Source organism: Rattus norvegicus, chromosome 7, assembly GCF_021556685.1.
Source record: "Rattus norvegicus strain SHRSP/BbbUtx chromosome 7, alternate assembly SHRSP_T2T, whole genome shotgun sequence".
In the NCBI taxonomy this organism is placed as follows: Eukaryota; Metazoa; Chordata; class Mammalia; order Rodentia; family Muridae; genus Rattus; species Rattus norvegicus.
This window is the reverse complement of record NC_141540.1, coordinates 101387236-101406159: the sequence shown is the minus strand read 5'-3', so window position 1 is coordinate 101406159 and position 18924 is coordinate 101387236. Positions and strand designations below refer to the sequence as shown.

The window sequence follows — 18924 nt, the reverse complement described above, 5'->3', positions numbered from 1 at the left end:
CACCTGTCAAGGTATGTCAGTGAAGGTATTTATTATTTAAGGGAGAGAAGACTATGGGCACCTCCATCCCACTGTTTTGGGTCCCTAAAGGGAACAAAGAAAGGCAAAGAAAGGGAGAGAGTGTGCTAGTTCAGGGATGCTGCATATATATTAAGGTATAATTTCCCCCTGGACCATGCTCCAAATCTGCAGAACAATACCATATACAAATTGACTCTTTTTTAATTGTATTACTATTTTATTGGATATTTATTAATGTACTTATTTACATGTCTTTTTTATTGGATATTTTTATTTACATTGCAATGTTGTACCTTTCCCGGTTTCCTGGATATAAGCCCTGTATCCCATTCCCCTCCCCTTCGTCTATCCCTCCCCACTCCCCACCCGTGACATTCCCCTACACTGGGGGAATCCAGCCTTGGCAGGACCAAGGGCTTTTCCTTCCATTGGTGACCAACAAAGCCCTCCTCTGCTGCATATGCAGCTGGAGACATGGGTCAGTCCATGTATATAGTCTTTGGGTAGTGGTTTAGTACCTGGGAGCTCTGGTTGGTTGGAATTATTGTTCTTATGGGGTTGCAAGCCCCTTCGGCTCCTTCAATCCCTTCTCTAATTCCTCCAACATTAACCCCATTCTCAGTTCAATGGTTTGCTGCTAGCATTCGCCTCTCTATTTGACATGCTCTGGCTGTGCCTTTCAGGAGACAGCTATATCAGGCTCCTGTCAGCACGCACTTCTTAGCTTCATCAATCTTATCTAGTTTTGGTGGCTGAATATATATGGGCCACATGTGGGGCAGGCTCTGAATGGCCATTCCCTCATTTTCTGCTCCAAACTTTGCCTCCATATCTCCTCCTATGAATATTTTCCCCTCTTTTAAGAAAGAGTGAAGCATCCACACTTTGATCATCCTTCTGCTTAAGCTTCATGTAATCTGTGGTTGTATTCAAGCTTTGGGGTTGATATCCACTTATCAGTGAGTACATACCATGTGTGTTTTTCTGTGATTGTGTTACCTCACTCAGGATGATATTTTCTAGTTCAATCTATTTGCCTATGAATTTCATGAAGTCATTGTTTTTGGTAGCTGAGTAGTACTCCATTGTGTAGATATACCACAGTTTTTGAATCCATTCCTCTGTTGAAGGGCATCTGGGTTCTTTCAAGCTTCTGGCTTTTATAAATAAGGCTGCTATGAACATAGTGGAGCACGTGTCTGTTGTATGTTGGAGCATCTTTTGGGTATATGCCCAGGAGAGGTGTAGCTGGGTCATTAGGCAGCACAATGTCCAATTTTCTGAGGAACCTCCAGACTGATTTCCAGAGTGGTTGTACCAGTCTGCAATCCCACCAACAATGGAGGAGTGTTCCTCTTTCTCCACATCCTCACCAGCATCTGTTGTCACCTGAGGTTTTGATCTTAGCCATTCTGACTGGTGTGAGGTGAAATCTCAGGGTTGTTTTGATTTGCATTTCCCTGATGACTAAGGATGTTGAACATTTCTTTAGGTACTTCTCAGCCATTCGGCATTCCTCAGCTGTGAATTCTTTGTTTACCTATGTACCTGATTTTTTAATAAGGTTATTTGGCTCTCTGGAGTCTAACTTCTTGAATTCTTTGTATATATTGGATATTAGCCCTCTATCAGATGTAGAATTGGTAAAGATCTTTTCCTAATCTGCTGGTTGCCCTTTTGTCCTAATGACAGTGTCCTTTGCCTTACAGAAGCTTTGCAGTTTTATGAGGTCTGATTTGTCAATTCTTATCTTAGAGCATAAACCACTGGTGTTCTGTTCAGGAAGTTTTCCCCAGCGCCCATGTGTTTGAGGCTCTTCCCCACTTATTCTTCTATTAGTTTAAGTGTATCTGGTTTGATGTATCTTGATCCACTTGGACTTGAGCTTTGTACAGGGAGATAAAAATGGATCGATTTGCATTCTACTATATGCTGACCTCCAGTTGAACCAGCACCATTTGAGGAAAATGCTATCTTTTTTTTCCATTGGATGGTTTTAGCTCCTTTGTCAAAGATCAAGTGACTGTACATGTGTGGGTTCATTTCTGGGTCTTCAATTCTATTCCATCCTACCTGCCTGTCCCTGTACCGATACCATACAGTTTTTAACACTATTGCTCTGTAATAGTGCTTGAGGTCAGAGATGGTGATTACCCCAGAAGTTCTTTTGTTGTTGAGGATAGTTTTCACTATCCTGGGCTTTTTGTTATTCCAAATGAATTTCAAAATCCTCTTTCTAACTCTCTGAAGGATTGAGTTGAAATTTTGATGTGAATTGCACTGAATCTGTAGATTGCTTTTGGTAAAAATGGCCATTTTTACTATATTAATCCTGTCAATCCATGAGCATTGGAGGTCTTTCCATCTTCTGAGATCTTCTTCAATTTCTTTCTTCAGAGACTTGAAGTTCTCGTCATACAGATCTTTCACTTGCTTGGTTAGAGTCACACTGAGGTATTTTATGTTATTTGAGACTATTGTGAAGGGTGTCGTTTCCCTAATTTCTTTCTCAGGCTGTTTATCCTTTGAGTAGAAAAAGGCTACTGATTTGCTTGAATTAATTTTATACCCACTTGTTTATCAGGCTTAGTAGTTCTCTGGTGGAACTTTTGGCATCATTTAAATATACTATCATATCATCTGCAAATAGTGGTATTTTGACATCTTCTTAATGTGGGGGTCTCACCTGTGGTCTTAATAGTGAGAGCTCTCCTCGGAGACCAGTTCTCTCCAGGTAGGTTTTGGGTCCAGAGGGCTGTGGTACAGCCTTAGCTCTGGGCACAGATGGAGACCTGAAGGCAATGTGGTCCTATCTTAAAATGGAGGATATGGGTTGCTCTACTCCATAGCCTATCAGACCTTGGAATCACAATATTCACCAGAGGTGGGACACAGAAAGTCCAATACACAGAAACATAGTCTACCACTTTAAGATGGTCACAGTTCATGAGACTACAGAAGGAACAATGAAGTTAGTTAATTCCTTCTCTGACATTCTTTAGATTCTTCCTTGGGATTTGTCTGATGTTTCTGCCAATGCCAAATGCTGTTCAAACTGTCCTACCTGAGAAGTCTGGGTCCCCACTAGTCATATTTAATCAACCATAAGAAGTCTGAGGATTGTAGCTGTGGGCTATTTAGGGACAGAACCTATTCCTGCCTTCCCCTACTGTGGTATAGCAGCTCCCATTCATCCTTTCGTAACTCTTTTCTCTCATGTGGATTATTGGATTGTACTTCCACTGAGTTTCAAACAAGATCTCACCTCCTCCATTAAATATCTTCTGGTCCTTTGTAGACCCTTGAACCCTTGTCTTCTTATAATTCAAAGTACTTGCTTCTTATGCCTTTTACATGGCTAAGTCGTGTTTTGATTCTTCATGTTGAGATTTTTTTTCCATTGGTTTTGGGCAAAGTCATTTGGCAAGCTATCAGTCATTTGGTCAGCTATAACTCTCATCTTTCCAATGGGAGCTAAACAGGTTTGTTCTCAACTCTCTGAACTCTCTCTCCAGTACCTATCCAAAAGGATGTGTGCCACTGGCTTTGTGAACTCACATGGTATCAATGACTTGAAGAGAATAGCTGTACCTGAGGACTACATTGTGGTTTTCTGATCTGAAATCAGCCTTCCCAGAATTCCCCATTTTATTTGCTTTTCAGTTACACTCAATATCACTCAGACCACAGTCCTCTTTTGTTAAAAAAAGAAAAAGAAAAAGAAAAAAGGAAAACAGCTTTGAGAGATTTAAGCACTTCACACTTTAAAATCAGCTAAAAGCCTTAAAAGCATATATTTTCAGAGAATTCATTACAAATTACTTGCAAATGAAGGCCATAACTTTTTCCCCCATGCAGAGAGATCTTGCGTTTTTTTTTTTTTCTGGCATTACTCAGACCTTGAAACTGACAACTCCACTGTGTCTAGGGATACTTGGTGGTTGTGGAAAGGGCAGAGACGTTTCTATTCCTCACTTAAAAAAAAAAAGCAAATCAGCTTACACTAGACAGTGTTCCGATGCCAGAAAATGACCCTGACTGCTAAATACAGACTGTGTTGTCTGAAGAACTTTGCTCTTTGTCTCTGTAGTTCTCCAGCTGAACTGTTTGGACAGGTTAAAGCCACTTGTCTGAGCTTCGAGAAAGAGGAGGAAACTCAAGCCATTTTGTTTATAATTAGTTACTTCTTTGGGGAAGACTTTGCCTTGTAATTATAGTATGCATCTCTAAGTATTTATTATTTTTGAATGTTTTGTGTCATATGCTCTAGTTAGAAGCAAAAATTAGATGGAAAAAAAACAAAGCAGAACCAATCTCAATTATATGACCCGAGTATACAATGTAGCCTCCATAAGCAATATAGAGATGAGACAGAATGCTTGCATTGCTATTAATGCAAGTTAAGATATATTGAATGCAAACTGTGAGTCAGGTACCCTGTACAGCTCTTTACATGCATTGGCTCATTTAATGTACAGCAACTTTCCTAGATGGGCAATATCATTATCTCATTAAACAAATTCAGACGTTTAGACTCAGAGAAGCCGATCAAGTCCCAAAGATCAGATAGCTAGCAAACAGAGAAGATACATTGTGGTGCACAAGGAACTCTGGATCTTTTCTTAGACAGGGACATTGTCTTCTAAGACACCCCCACCCCCTGTCCCATCTTCCTGCCCTAGAGATCAAAAGTAAACCAGACAGAAACTTCTCAGGCCTCAGTTTCCTGTACTTGTTAGCCACGTTTAAGTGTGTGTTTCTTTGTTCATTTTGGAGCATGGAATATTTTTACTGTTTTATACTTTGCTTATAAGAAACTCTAATAACTCCAAGAAAAACACATATAGCACACATGGCTTATACCCCAGTTCCTAGGTCATTGTTCCACATGCTTTAATGCACTATTTCATTTAACCTCTATTAAGAGTATGGTCCACATATTCTTCTGCCCATCCTTAATTCACACCCAAGGTGGTTATTTGATTCCAAATAATTACATTTAACATGTCAGGCAGATCGAAATCTAAGTAGTCTGGTATGGGTTGTATGCTTTTAATTACTGTTATACAAGATAGTAATTTAATTTTCATCATAAATGCAGATATTTCAGAACAGATTTTTAACATAGATTTTTATTCTTCCTTGCTGATTTACTTATTAGCTCTTGTTTAAAATTTTTGTTTTTTTTAAATCACAGATCCCTATTTTGTAATATTTTAAATTTTATAATCATTATCATAAGTAGTTGCAAATAAATAAAAACATTGAACTATTTTTGTGCAACTAGGGATGTGATTTTATTGCATACAACTTTTAAAGCCCTAGATAGTAAATCAAATATGTACATTAATAATACTTTAACCTTGATTTTCCTCTCCTAGGAATAAAGCTGAAAGACAAAAGTCTTCCTCTAACCTTCAACTTTTACTACTTCCTATGTGAAGGGTAGCAGAAGTTACTATGCCCAAACATGTTGGTTTTATATAATGGTTATTCTGACCAGAAGTTAGTGAAGGCCTAAGCAAAACCTGTATGTCCTCCATCTTTCCAAAAATTAATATATGCACAAAGATGTCTGCCAGTCCTTCTTCACCATGTTCCTCCCCAGAGATAACTTCAAAGCCTCACTAACTTAAATCAGAAGCCAGAAGTCCCTGCATCACAGACTTGGCTTCACGAGCCAGGTTCACCTTCCCCCACAGTACCAAACATTTGTCTTCCCATTTCTCTGAGGGTTTCTACTCAGGGTCCCTACATCCTCTTCCACTGTCTAACATTTCTCCAAAAGACATAGTCTTCATTGGACTATAAAATACTGTGAAATTCAAACCAAAAGTTTTTGAGTCTCCTCTCTGAGTCTCTCTCCCTTTGTGTAAGGTATGTGTGTTCAAAACTTCTATTTACTTCTCATCTGTTAATCTGTTATTTGCCACAGAGGCCCAGGTAAAGCTCAGTGAAGGAAGAAGAAAAACATCTTACTTCCTCTGCAAGTGTAAGAATATAATTCTATATAGACCCAAGCAGAAAGTTAGCAATATCAATATGAATGATGCTATGTTTAGCCTCTAAGAATTAGATCAGGTGATTGATTTGAGGAAATCAACACAAATATGTGAAAACCAGATAATTATAATCAGCAGTGGGTCCCAGATTAGCTAATTTTACTTTGGATATATCATGGAAACAGACTAAAGTCACAAGGGTTTAAAAAAGACTAGTAAGTAAGTCCCTCATCTTCAAACAGTAGAATAAGTAATTCAAGAACAAACCTCAGTGGAATGTCATTTTAAAATAAATCCTGTATTCTTTCTTAAGAAAGCACTAACAGAGTGAAAAGAAGCTAGTCAGTTAGGAATTCCACTGCAAAATCATTGAGGTATAAACTGAAGCATATCTAAAAGAATTTCTGACAATCAACACATTACCCCAAAGACTTACACCAACAAGTAAGGAAGACACCTAAAAAGTGAAGCCATTAATTTTTTAGTGTGACTTCTACTATTTACTTAAAAGTCTGCTTAAGAAGACTGTTCAGCATCCAGAGCCAAGCCAAGCTTTCCCCATTCCACACACAGTACAGGGCACTGCTGGAGAGCCTTGCTGGTCAGCATGCACTCCATAAGGGTAAGAAGCTATTGTGGCTTCAGTTAAATTAATAGGAGAAAATCTAAAAGAATAGCATGTAAGTATAAGATCTAAAAGTAATGTTATACAAGGTAAAGATAAATGATGACAATAAGCAAAGGAATACAGATGCATGGAGAAAATTGATAGTTCTTAGATAATTATGAAGAGAGAAAAGATATGTGTATCCATACATAGATGGTAGGCAGATGGACAGACAGAATACACAGTACACTGATATAGAAAGGTGAAAAAGATTTAAATAAGCATGTACTTAATGGGTTTCATACACTATCCTTTCAGAATACTAGGAGAATGATACTACACAACTGTCCAGACTAAAGCACATCCTAGTTTTTGATTGAAGTGTTTAGTCCCAAAATATAGAGAAACTCTACAGAAACCTTCATAGTAGAACATTTTTTGTGTAGTGAGTCTAATAAGTAAAATATTTATAGCCTATACAATTTTCCAGGTTTCTGCTAAATCATTGTTTTATTTTTATAAAAGAATAAGTCTCTGATGGATTAAACCTTTTCTGCTAATCGTTCGAGATATATACAATAAAATTACATTTGGTCTTAGGAACGCTGAGAATTTTTGTCTCTTTGTGGTTTTATAAATGTAAAGACTTAATTAGACTGTAATTTATCTTTCTTAATAGTTGTGGGTACCTGTTACTTTTTCCCTCTTTTTGGTGTTTTACTGCATTGGTATTACATGATTGTAATTGTGTATAGTTACATTTTATATTAGTCTTAAAATTGTTGCATTAAGTTGAAAAATATTTCCATAGGCTGGAGAGATGGCTTATTGATTTAAGAGCACTGGCTATTCTTTTTTAATGGATATTTTATGTGTTTACATTTCAAATTTATTCCCTTCCCCAATTCACCCTCTCCCATTCTCCCTCCCCCTTCTTTTATGAGGGTGTTCCCCCTTCCCTTCCACTCCCACCTCAATACCCTGGCATTCCCCTACACTGGAGAAATGAGCCTTCACAGAACCAAGGGCTTCTCCTCCTACTGATGAGAACAATGCCATCCTCTGCTACATATGTGACTGGAGCCATGGGTCCCTCCATGTGTACTCTTTGGCAGGTGGTTTAAACCCTGGGAACTCTGAGGGTCTGGTTGGTTGATATTGTTGTTCTTCCAGTGGGGTTGCAAGCCCCTTAAGCTCCTTCGGTTCTTTCTCTAACTCCTCCATTGGGGTCTCCATGCTCAGTCTGATGGTTAGCTGCAAGCATACTCATCTGTATCAGTAAGGCTCTAGCAGAGCCTCTCAGGAAACATCCATATCAGGCTCCTGTCAGCAAGCACTTCATGGCATCATCAATAGTGACTGGTTATTCTTAAAGAGAATGAAGGAGTCAGGAAAGCTGATTTTTAAAAGTGATTAAACTACCCTCCTGCCTACCAGTACTTAGCTAGAGATGTAAAATTGTGCAGTTGTGGACAGCCAGTACTTTGCCCATTTGCACCAACAGTTTAGAGATAATTTTTCACATCTGCATCCTATTCCTCCATACATATGTTGGGCTGTATCTACCCATTTACAGAGGTTACAAGATTCCCCTCTCTTTGCCTTTAGGTTGAAGCTGCCTTTGAGGTGACAAAGCCTGCAGGGTCCCCTCTCAGGCTTTAGGGAATTAGGTAGAGTCTGTCAATCAAATGACCTCATCTGGGCATCTTTTTCCTATAGCTGTGCAGAGAAGCATTGGTTTCTGGTGGGATTATTTTTCACAGAGAACAATGGCGTAAAGGGCTGAAAACATCTCTGCAAAGAAGAAAAACAAGCTGAAAGCTTCAAGCACCCCTCCCATGTTTACAGCTTATCCACAAAAACCACCAAAAGTCTGTTTTCAATGTTGTGCATTTCACACATTCTGTAAAGAGAATCTTCAGTATTCGATCATATCCTTTGATTTTCTTCAGAAAAGTGCCCAGTTTTGCAAAGCATCTTCTTTGGCCCCCATAGCAAGACCCTGTTTCCACTCTCTCTTAAGCTAACTCAGATCTACAGGACCTCTAACCCTCACAATCCGAGATGCCAGGGCTACCTCAATTTTCCACTCACTCGATAGTACAAGCAAAGGTGTTTCCCTGCCCTGCGTCTCTGTATTTTTAGACAGGCTTTCGTCTTTATCAAAACAGAGTTCGGTAGACTCCCAAGTAGTTCCTTCTCCAAGACTTCCTTTGTGTCTACACAAATTGGGGACTTTAAGATGCACTAATGTGGTGTTAGTGTTAAAGCACGTGTGTTAGTATGAAGTTTGCTGCTACACACTGCCCTTGTGCAAGAAGGGATCTTGGAGAACAGAAGTGAGTTCACTAATGCATTCTTTATCCTAGGAATACTGAGTAAGACGCCAGGACATTCCAATAAGAAGCACCTGAGGATACTTATACTTTTAGACAGACCTGTACTCACAGGTATTCACTAGCAGAAACTGAGGCCAGGAAGCTGCCTAGATTCTTGTTTCTCACAATAGATGTAATTGGATGCCTAAAATAAAAACACGTTTTTTTAAAAAAATAGAAAGAGTCCTTAAAAATATCACTATTTTAAAGCAAAAGAAAAATTAGATGAGCTACAGGGTTTTTTTTCAAGTCCATCAAAAAGGGAAGGAAAGAGTTTTAAAATACTCATTTTACAACACACACGCACACACACACACACACACACACACGCACATGCACACATACATGGTACGTGAATAGGAATAAGTACAATAAATAGAATTAAAAGATAATGGAAAATGTCTTGTTATCACATTTATTGTGAATATCTTGGTGGCTTCAATTAAAAGGGATCGCTTCTAAATTTCAAAATAAAATGTAATGAAGTCTACGCCCAAAAGATCTAGAGATATGCTTTGTGTAGCAAAATGAAATACCCTTAAAATACAAATGGTGTGACTTATCAATTAACTGACAAGAATGCATAAATTCTCAGCATTACTATGACTAAGGGAATAACTTTGCAATATCCCTACCCTTACCTTAAACATGTAGCAAATAAGAAAAAATTTAAAGACATCAAAAGATGGGAGATAAATATACAAAGCCATGAACATTAAAAAGATAATTACAAGATAAATAACTTCTTCAAAAGTTATAGAAACCATAATAGTATTTAGAAGACAATTAGAAAACATTATACATTTTAATTTGGCCAGTTTAATCTAATGCCAATAGATAAAATTCAGAAATGAGAAAGACAGTAAGTTGCTCGCACCTGCACAGCATTTGCTGTTTTCTTTTGGCCATAATGATTTGAATCAGTGCCTCCTTCTCCTGGGAGACGGAGAGCTATGTGAGTACCAATGCTGAGTTATGTTCTTGGTTCAGTTACCCCCACCGTACATACTTAGTTCACGTTTCTAAAGGCACGGGAATGCAACGCAAAAGAGCTATCTCAAAGTTACAGGATTGGATGAAAGAATTTCAAACAAGACAAAAGGTTGAAAATGACTTCAAAGTGTTTGGCCTGGATCACACTCTTCCCAGACCCCTCCATTCATGGAGAAGATCCCAAAGTCAAGCACAGAGCAGTTGGTTACACTGACCTGAGTCAAGCTACTATTACACTACTGTCCCCTTGGACCTCTGGTTAGTACGGGTCATGGCTGACAAGACCCATAATGCCTGTTTTTCCCCAGCAGTCCAGTCAGCACCCTCTGGTTGTCTGAATGCTAAACAGCATGGAGGAAGTTCCCAGTTCAGTACCCATGGGAATTTGCTTTAAAAGCCAACGTGTATATTGTCACCTGTAATAGGATCTTACTCTTCTAATTCTAATGAAGGGCCAGAAGTATCAAGCCCTTGCACAGGTGGACTTCTGGGTACTCCCAAGCCCACTCCTTTGGAGGTTTCTTATACCTGGGACTAGAAACTATATGCAGTACCTCATGCTTTCTAGGAACAGCAACATCTAGTCCTGCATGGTGACTTCCTCCAAACCTCATTTTGTGTTTTTTTATTTAGGTTATCTCACTCACTGTAACATTCTACTTCCATCTATTTCTCTGCAAATTTCATAATTACATCATTCTTTGCAGCTGAATAAAAGTCCACTGCATATGTGGACCACATTCTCATCCATTCATCAGCCGACAGGCACTAGGCTGCTTCTGCTTCCTAAATACCATGAATAGAACAGAAATGAAGACAGATGTTCAGCTATCCCTATAATAGCGTGGAGAATCATTTGGGTACATATTCAGGAGTGTGGTAGCTGGGTCCCACGGTAGTTTTATTATTTTTATTATTTTTAGGATCTCCAGACAGGTTTCAAATTCTATAACGACTTCACTAGTTTTCACTCCCACTATCCGTAAAATCCACACCTGCATTTGCTGACATTTTTATTCTGGATGGTAGCCTTTCTGACTGTGGTGAAATAAAATCTTAGGGTTTTGTTTTCTTTTTGTTTGTTTCTTTGAAAAATGTTCCCCACTTTGTAGCTCTACCTGGCTTGGAAGTCACTATGTAGACCAAGCTGCGCTCAAGGACATAAAGATCCACCTTCCTCCGCCTCTGAAGTATTGAGATTAAAGTGTAACCATGCCCAGCAAAGATGAATTCTTAAAATGCTTTTATTCTGCATGAAGACAATGAACACTTTCAAATGTTCACTAGACATTGATATTTCTTCTTTTAAGAACCCTGTCTTTAGTTCTGTGGCTAACTTGCTTCTAATTGAGCTGTTTGGTTTCTCGGGTTTGCTTTCTCTTGAATTCTGTTTCTATTCTCATTATTGATCAGCTGGTGGACGTGTAGCTAGAAAAGAGATTCTCCCGTTCAAATGACAACCTGACTGAGAGTTTGATTCATTGTACAGAGAGTTTTAATGTCATGAAACCCGGATCATTGGCCTTACTTCCTGTGCTACTAGAATGCTATAGAGAACCATTGGCAGTACCTGTCCGTTGAAGCTTTCTTTCTGCCTCCCTTTTCCTCTAGCATTTTCAGTGTATTGGGACTGTTGAGGCCGTTGATCCACTTTGAGTTGAGTTTTATATAAAGCAAGGAATGAGGACTTAGTTTCCTTCCTCCATGTTGATATTAAGGTTTCTCAACACCATTTGTTAAAAATATCCTTTCACTGATGTGTATTTTTTGATGTTTTTGTTGAAAGTCAGATTGTTGTAGTTGAGTAGACTTATATTACACTCCTTATTCTACCCTATTGACTGATTGCTGGTGCTGTATGGCTGCAACCCAGGTCTTGGGAAGTTGTAGGTTCACATATGGAATTCATTACTGGTGATTAAGTAAATTGACAGAGCAGAAAACTGCTTCTATCTGTACTTATACGCCTAGACAAATGCTGCTCCCAGACTTAATCCGAGAAGCTGCCCCTTTCAAAGAATGGTGGTACACATGGAGGGACCCATGGCTCCAGCTATATGTAGCAGAGGATGGCCTTATCTGGCACCAGTAGGAGGGAAGGCCCTTCTTTCTGTGAAGGCTTGATGCTCCAGCATAGGGAGTGGGTGGGTGGATGGGTGGGTGTGGGAGCACCCTCATAGAATCATGGAAGAAGGGTGGTTTAGGAGATTTTCAGAGGGGAACCAGGAAGAAATGTAAGTAAATAAAATAAGCAAGAGAGAGAGAGAGATTGAGAGAGAGAGAGAGAGAGAGAGAGAGAGAGAGAGAGAGATGGTGACTGCAGACACTCCTAGCTGAGCAGGAACTAAGCAGCATTTGCAGGCTCAACCCTAAACAACGCGTTTATACCATCCCCTGTAAGACAGGGAACACTGTGAAAGGTGGGTGGAAAGTATGTAAGAGCTCTATGAACCCTTTTAAGATGGAGGGAACATGGCAGAAGATGGGTAGCTAGCTACACCCTACTCGGGAATTCTGACTGGCTTCCCCTGAGGTGCCCACTGCTGCTGTGAATTCACAGGTACAATGGCCGAATCATGACCAGTTTGTTTCATGACAGCCCCCACCACCACCGTCTCTGGCCAACAATCTTTCCATGGTTGCTGATGTTACTGAGGCTTGAGGTAGGGGGTGTGAAATACATGCCCCACATAAGCTGAGGGCTCTTCCATCCCTTATTCTCTCTATTTACTAAATGTAATTCTTTATATTAACTGCCATTCCCAGCAAAAAGAAATTCCACTGATGCGGGCTGAGAGCTGCACAAATCTACATATCCAAAGATAAATATTTAAAAAGCAGTTTGATAATATGCGCACTTACCGAAGTAATAGCGGTGGAGTGTCATCAGAGTTTGTGACCATTTTTATTTCTTTGAGAAATGTTTCTTCAGTTCCAAAGACCATTTATTGATTGGATAAATCTTAGTGTTTGATTGTTATGGCTCTCTGTATATCCTACCTAGATATTAATCTCCTGTCAATGTGAAGTTGGCAAAGACTTTCCTGATTTTTCTGTCTCTTCACTCTACTATTTGTGTTTTGTTTTGGTTTGATTTGGTTTGTTGGTTTTGTTTTGTTTGTTTTTAGTGAAAAAGCATCATAATGTAATGTGCCACATTTATCAGTTTTTGGGGTTATTTCTTATGCCATTGGCATCCTTTGTCAGAAAGCCCTTCATGTCAACTGTATTTTGGAGTGTTTTACCTATATTTTTGTAGTCTCACTGTTTCAGATCTTCCATTGGCCTTGATCAGTTTTGAATTGGTTTTGTGCAAGGAAGGGAGGTAAATCTACTTTCATTTTTCTAGGTGAATTTCCAGTTTTCTCAGCACAGTTTCTTGAAGAAGTTGTTTTATTTCTATGTTTCTGTTTGCTGCAAGCTACATGGCCTTAATCCTGGGCTTTCTCTCCTTTTCCTTTGGTCTATTTTTGAATCAGTACAAGGTATTGTGATGCCCCAACACAATGCCCCAAACATTGGTTCATCTGCTAAGGGTTGCTCTGGTAATTTTGGGTATTTGGGACTGGTTATTCTAGCGCGTGAAGAAGTCATTGGAATATTAATGGGGATTTCCTGAGTCTACAGATTTGATCTGTAATACAAACACTTTCCCAATGTGCATTCTGAAAAGCTGTGAGAATGGATGCCATCACATGGTCTAGTGCCCTCTATACTCTACTTCTTCAGTGCACTAAAGTTTTCATTTTAGACGCTGCTGATCCACTTGGGAGTTTTTCTTTTTCTTCTTTCTTTTTTTCTTACTTTGTTTCATTTTGATTTTTTTGTCTTGCTTTTGTTTAGCTGTTTTGGTTTTGCTTAAACCTGTGGCAAAGGGAACTGTTTCCTGATTTTTTTCTCAGGAAGTTGATTGTTGGCATATTTTTTTTAAAAAGCTACTTATTTTGTGTATTTGTTTTTGAATATTGATACTTTGTTGAAAGTATCAAGTACCAAGATTTTCCTGGTAATTTTTATGATCCTTCAACGTACAGGATATTGTGTAGGACAACATTGTTTGCAAATAAGGATATTTTGAGCTCTTCCTTTCTGTTTATACCCTTTTATCAATTTACCTTGTCTCAGTGGCCCAATTTAGACTTTGAGAATAATATTGAATAAGATTTTGGTGGAAATGCTTTCTGTCATTCCTATGTAGTAAAACAACATGTATACATGTGTTGTACAGTCTTTCTTATGGCATGGTATGTCCCTTCTGTTCCTATGTGCTTTGGAGCATGTGTCTTAGAGGAAAGTTGAGATTGATCAAAGGCATTGCAGATACTTAGAGGATCATCTTGTCTCATAATCTACATGTGCCCTATTACATTCAACATTCGCATAGGTTGGACAGTCTAGAGAACTGGGATGCACTTTTTCTTGGGAAGTCTTGTCAATATAGACATAGAAGCCAAAAGATGACATACTTCTAGAAGGTAGAGATATTGGTTCTTGGTGGAAAGTCTAAGGACAGCAAGGGATCTGGTTACCTAGAGGAGCACTTTCATTAAAAAAGGCTACACATTTCTAAATGTAAAGAAGTCCCATTTATTCTTCAAAGACAGTGTTCCAAGAAGTTCCTAGAATGCCTAAAATCAATAACATGTTTAATCATTTTAGATACCGCACATAAGTTGGATAATGCATATCGATGCACACTTGTCCTTTTGTTACTGACTTCCTTATTTAGGAACATGTCCCATTTCATCTGCTCTTCCAGATTTACTATCTATATCCATTTTCTTTTTCTCAGATTGTCATTTAGTGACCTCTACTGCATGCCCACATGTTCCCTGCCCCTGAATTTTTCTAGTGCTGTTTATTTTCATGAAGCTTTTCCAGGTTTTTTCTAAATTTTTCCAAACTGTGTTCCTGATTCCTTGATTACAGAATGTAGTCTCTTATCTACTGTCACTTATTGAAGTGAAATGTTTTATACAGTTTGCTTATAGTATGATTTAATAGCCTGTGGTTTTATTTTTTTAATGTTTCCAATTAAGCTAAGCATGTTTCTCTCCTCACAGTTCTATCCTTCATGGTATTTAGCACAATGTCTTTCATGTAGGTATTGTACAGTGAATCTTGTCTCACTGGTTGAGTACTCATAAACTTCTGGAAGGAACATTTCATTTGGCCTACTGTCTCCAAGGCTTAGAAGTACCTGATGCATACGAAATCCTTAACTGCACTGCTTGTAGAAGGAACAGGAAATATTAGGGCAGGCAAGCTGAGCCCATACTGCTCAATACAGAGGTCAATTTCACTTTTCCTCCTAGTTAACCTTCTTAGCAGTACTGGATCCCCAAGCTTCTTCCTCCTTTGAACACTTCCCTAAAGGTTCTAGATTCCCCATTTGTTACTTCTTGCCTACCTTGTTGTCTCTATCCTTTCTCCAGCACTATACCTTGGGATGCTGAAAAGGGGTCTTCAACTACATTCTGATCAAAATGATACTGGTCCTCTTCTATTCTAAGGATGTTCGCTTACCTTTGTGATCTCATTAATTCACTGATTAAAAAACTTCAGGTGCTGGTGACTCTCTCGTTCATAAGTTTAACCCTGACACACTTAGTATCTCTAAAACTATGTTGTCCAACAATCCCAATTGCTAGATATCTAGTATCTGCTACCCCAACCCCCTTTTTGAACCTGTGCCTCCCATTATATTCTTTGTCAGTGTATATGAGGCTTTCCCTTGTTCATTTGTCTCAAACTCATTTGCTAGTTATTTATTATAGCTGAGTATTGCTCCATACCAACCCATTTCAAAATTAAATGTCTTAAAGATAAAAATTTAATACTCTCTTTATCTGGTTCTATATGTTGTTGACTGACCAGATGAGCTCTTTCTTTTTTCCTTCCTTCCTTTCTTTCTTCCTTCCTTGCTTCCTTCCTTCCTTCCTTTTATGGTACTTGATAGTTAATCATAGAGACACACAGAAGCAAACAAACACTCTACCCCTGAGCTAAAACCCCATCCCCAGTTTCAAATATTTTGCTCAAGATTCCTCTCTGCGATTATAGCCTAGCATAAGCTAAGTCCAAAGCTGTCTGAAGGCTGCTTGGGCTTGACATTAAAGGTAGACCATTCTTCAGTCTCATAATTTGTTCTGGAAGTCTGACTCGAGCTACGTGAACTAAAGCTCGCCAATGGCTTCTCCCCATCTTGAGATTCTCAGAGCAGAGTGACTATAAAACCCCTTATTCTGAGAGTCAGTGTTCCAAAAGAAATATGACAGGGCAAGAGGTAGAAAAAAGTTACCAAGACCAACTTAGTGTGATACCCGGAGGTCACTGGCATAGCAAAACTCATGCTACATTATATTTGTTAAAGCAATCCTAAGGCCTTAAAAGATTTTAATGCATGGAGAAATCCATTCTAGTGACTCGTGAAGATGCAGCAAGATGTGAAGAGGTAACAAATCAAAGGACCAGATTAAATGGCAGGCTTCACTGGAGAAAGCTTTGGAAAGCAGAATCCATAATTTTACTTTCATGATATCAATATCCCTGGATGCCTCGATACCTTACCCTGGCCTTTTCCTCTTCCTGAAATGTTGTTCTGCTAAAACCATTATGTTTTGTTTCATGCAGCTCTTAGTCTTGGCCTTCTCTTATTCCCTTCCTTAAGTCTACTGGTAGGCTTGCCTCTATGGTGCTCTTCACTGATCATACTACTTCAAAACACACAAGAGCATTTGGCCTTGTGACCCTGGAAAACTGCCTCTGACATACCCATTGAATTTTTGCTTAACCAAAACTCTACTCGGGCTCTCAAAGTTTGACTTCCCTTAACTTTTAACACAGACTATATCAGTAATGGCTGAACCACCTTCCCTAAACAGTTTATTCTAAGAGCAGACCACCCAGCAAAGGGAAAACACTAAAACAACCTGATTTTGTCCCCTGCTCATCCTGCTTGCATACCTTCATCTCTCAAAAAAAAATCCTCTGTTTAATTCAGCTTCCTCCTCCCCTACACGAAAAATCACATTCTGCTCTACTTTGAAGTTCTTGAGAACTTTTTTGAGATCAAAACATTCTCCCCCACCTGCAATAGCCTCAAAGTTCTTATCTCAGCCTGTTTATTTAGATCTGAGATGTGGAACTTTTCACTGTTCACATTCCTCGTGACTTTCTAAGAGTCTTTTTAGCACACCCATCTAACTTCGTGTATTTATTACATTGTTCTCTTCAGAGACAGAAGCCAACATTTGTTTTTTTTTCCAGACTGTTTTCCATGATGTTACTAAGCCAGTGGATTTTCAGTCTGCTCTTCTTAATACATCCTTTCTGGTCTATGTTGAACTAGAATTCCACTGGACACAAGCCACATCTGTAGCCCATCCTTGTTCCCAGTTATGGTATTCTATTGCCTGACTTAATCCTTCCTCCCTTCCCCATTGTTCTGGATCTGTCCACCCATGCTTTCCCCACCTCCTGGGTGATATACCATTACTGTCTCTCTCACCTGCAACCTTCCTCATATGATTTTAGTAAAATAAGTTTTTGTTTGTTTGTTGTTGTTCCTTGGTTGGTTTTGTTTGTGTGTTTGTTTTAAAATAGGCTTTCTTTGTGTAGCCATAGCTGTCCTGGAACTCACTGTGTAGACTGGGCTGCCTCAAGCCCAGAGATCTGCCTACCTTCCAAAAGCTAAGATAAAAGGCATGAACTAGCACTGCTTGGTACCAAAATAAGTTTTTATGCCCACATCTAGAGATAGAAAAAAAAGAATTTTCTGAATTTGTTTTTTTTTACAAACATTGATTTAATATTTACAGTTTGAATTTTTGTCAAAAAGATCTAAGGTCGCAAACTTTGTATCCAACATTTTTCCTTTCCACTCACATAGACACCAAAAGGAAGAAGAAAAAGTTAATGGTTCACAACCACAGCAATCCTCAGATCACAATCGTGTTATTTATCTTATTACACACTGCTGATCAGTTCTGCAATGAGTAAGAACCCGTTAAAATGAATGAGATACCAGTGCCTCTGTCTGTGGCCCAAGCATCACTAACTATGGGGTCATGTTCAAATATATTCAAAGTACAGCTGCTTCTTGGGCTCACAAAATCAATCTGAGAACCACTTGAAAGAAATTTGTGGGATTTCTGGGCCAAGAGATAAAGAAAGAAAGTTTAAAAACTATAGAGAAAAAGGAAGAAAATGAAAATTTCATTTTTAGCTCTTCTTGTAAAATGTAGCCAAGCCTAACACTATATTTTATATTTTCTTATCTTGTTTTCCAAATTTTAGGCCTTCAAAGGAGATGGATAATGAAAGAAAGAGCCTCAAATCCAAGCCAGCACGATCAGTGAACATCTGAGGGTAGAGTGTAAAATGTAAGCAATCTTTCTGTCTAGCCCATAGAATAATAATGTGGATTAAATGACAACAATAACAAAAACCTTCCCAGTAAACGTATAACCAATTGCATAGCTAGATGTCAATTTCTAATATGAATATATTGTTGCACAAACAATTTTCTATGGAGTAATTGGCACTTTAAAATTCTGTTTTCCTAAGTTTACATATAAATTATATAGATTTTTCTAAATGATTGTGAACCACAACTAAAACCATGAATTCATAAGAATAACAGAAACACTTTGGAAGCAAAAGTTTCTCCCAATGGCAATAACCTTAAAGTTTTCATCTCAGTCTGTTTATTTGGGGTGAAAGGGGAATTTTTCTAGCTGATTCAGAAAATTCAATACAAGGCTGAAACAATGGTGGTTTCTGTATGCCAAGGGATATTTGATAATAATGTTGGAAAGGTTTTTATTTTTCACTTGTTATAACCTAGTTGAGGATTAGGGATGAAACCACCAATTTCTAGTTAACAGTAGTCATGGAGACTGCTAAATAACCTACACAGTGC

The 18924-nt window shown here is 38.6% G+C and overlaps 1 long non-coding RNA gene across 1 annotated transcript in view; it reads left to right on the top strand.

The window, feature by feature from the left end:
- LOC102552490 (uncharacterized) overlaps positions 1-18924 on the top strand; it is a 50139-nt gene that overhangs the window by 20832 nt on the left and 10383 nt on the right. The window contains exon 2 of the long non-coding RNA XR_015625613.1: positions 18300-18385. This is a non-coding gene — a long non-coding RNA (uncharacterized LOC102552490). The remainder of the gene's footprint in view (positions 1-18299; positions 18386-18924) is intronic.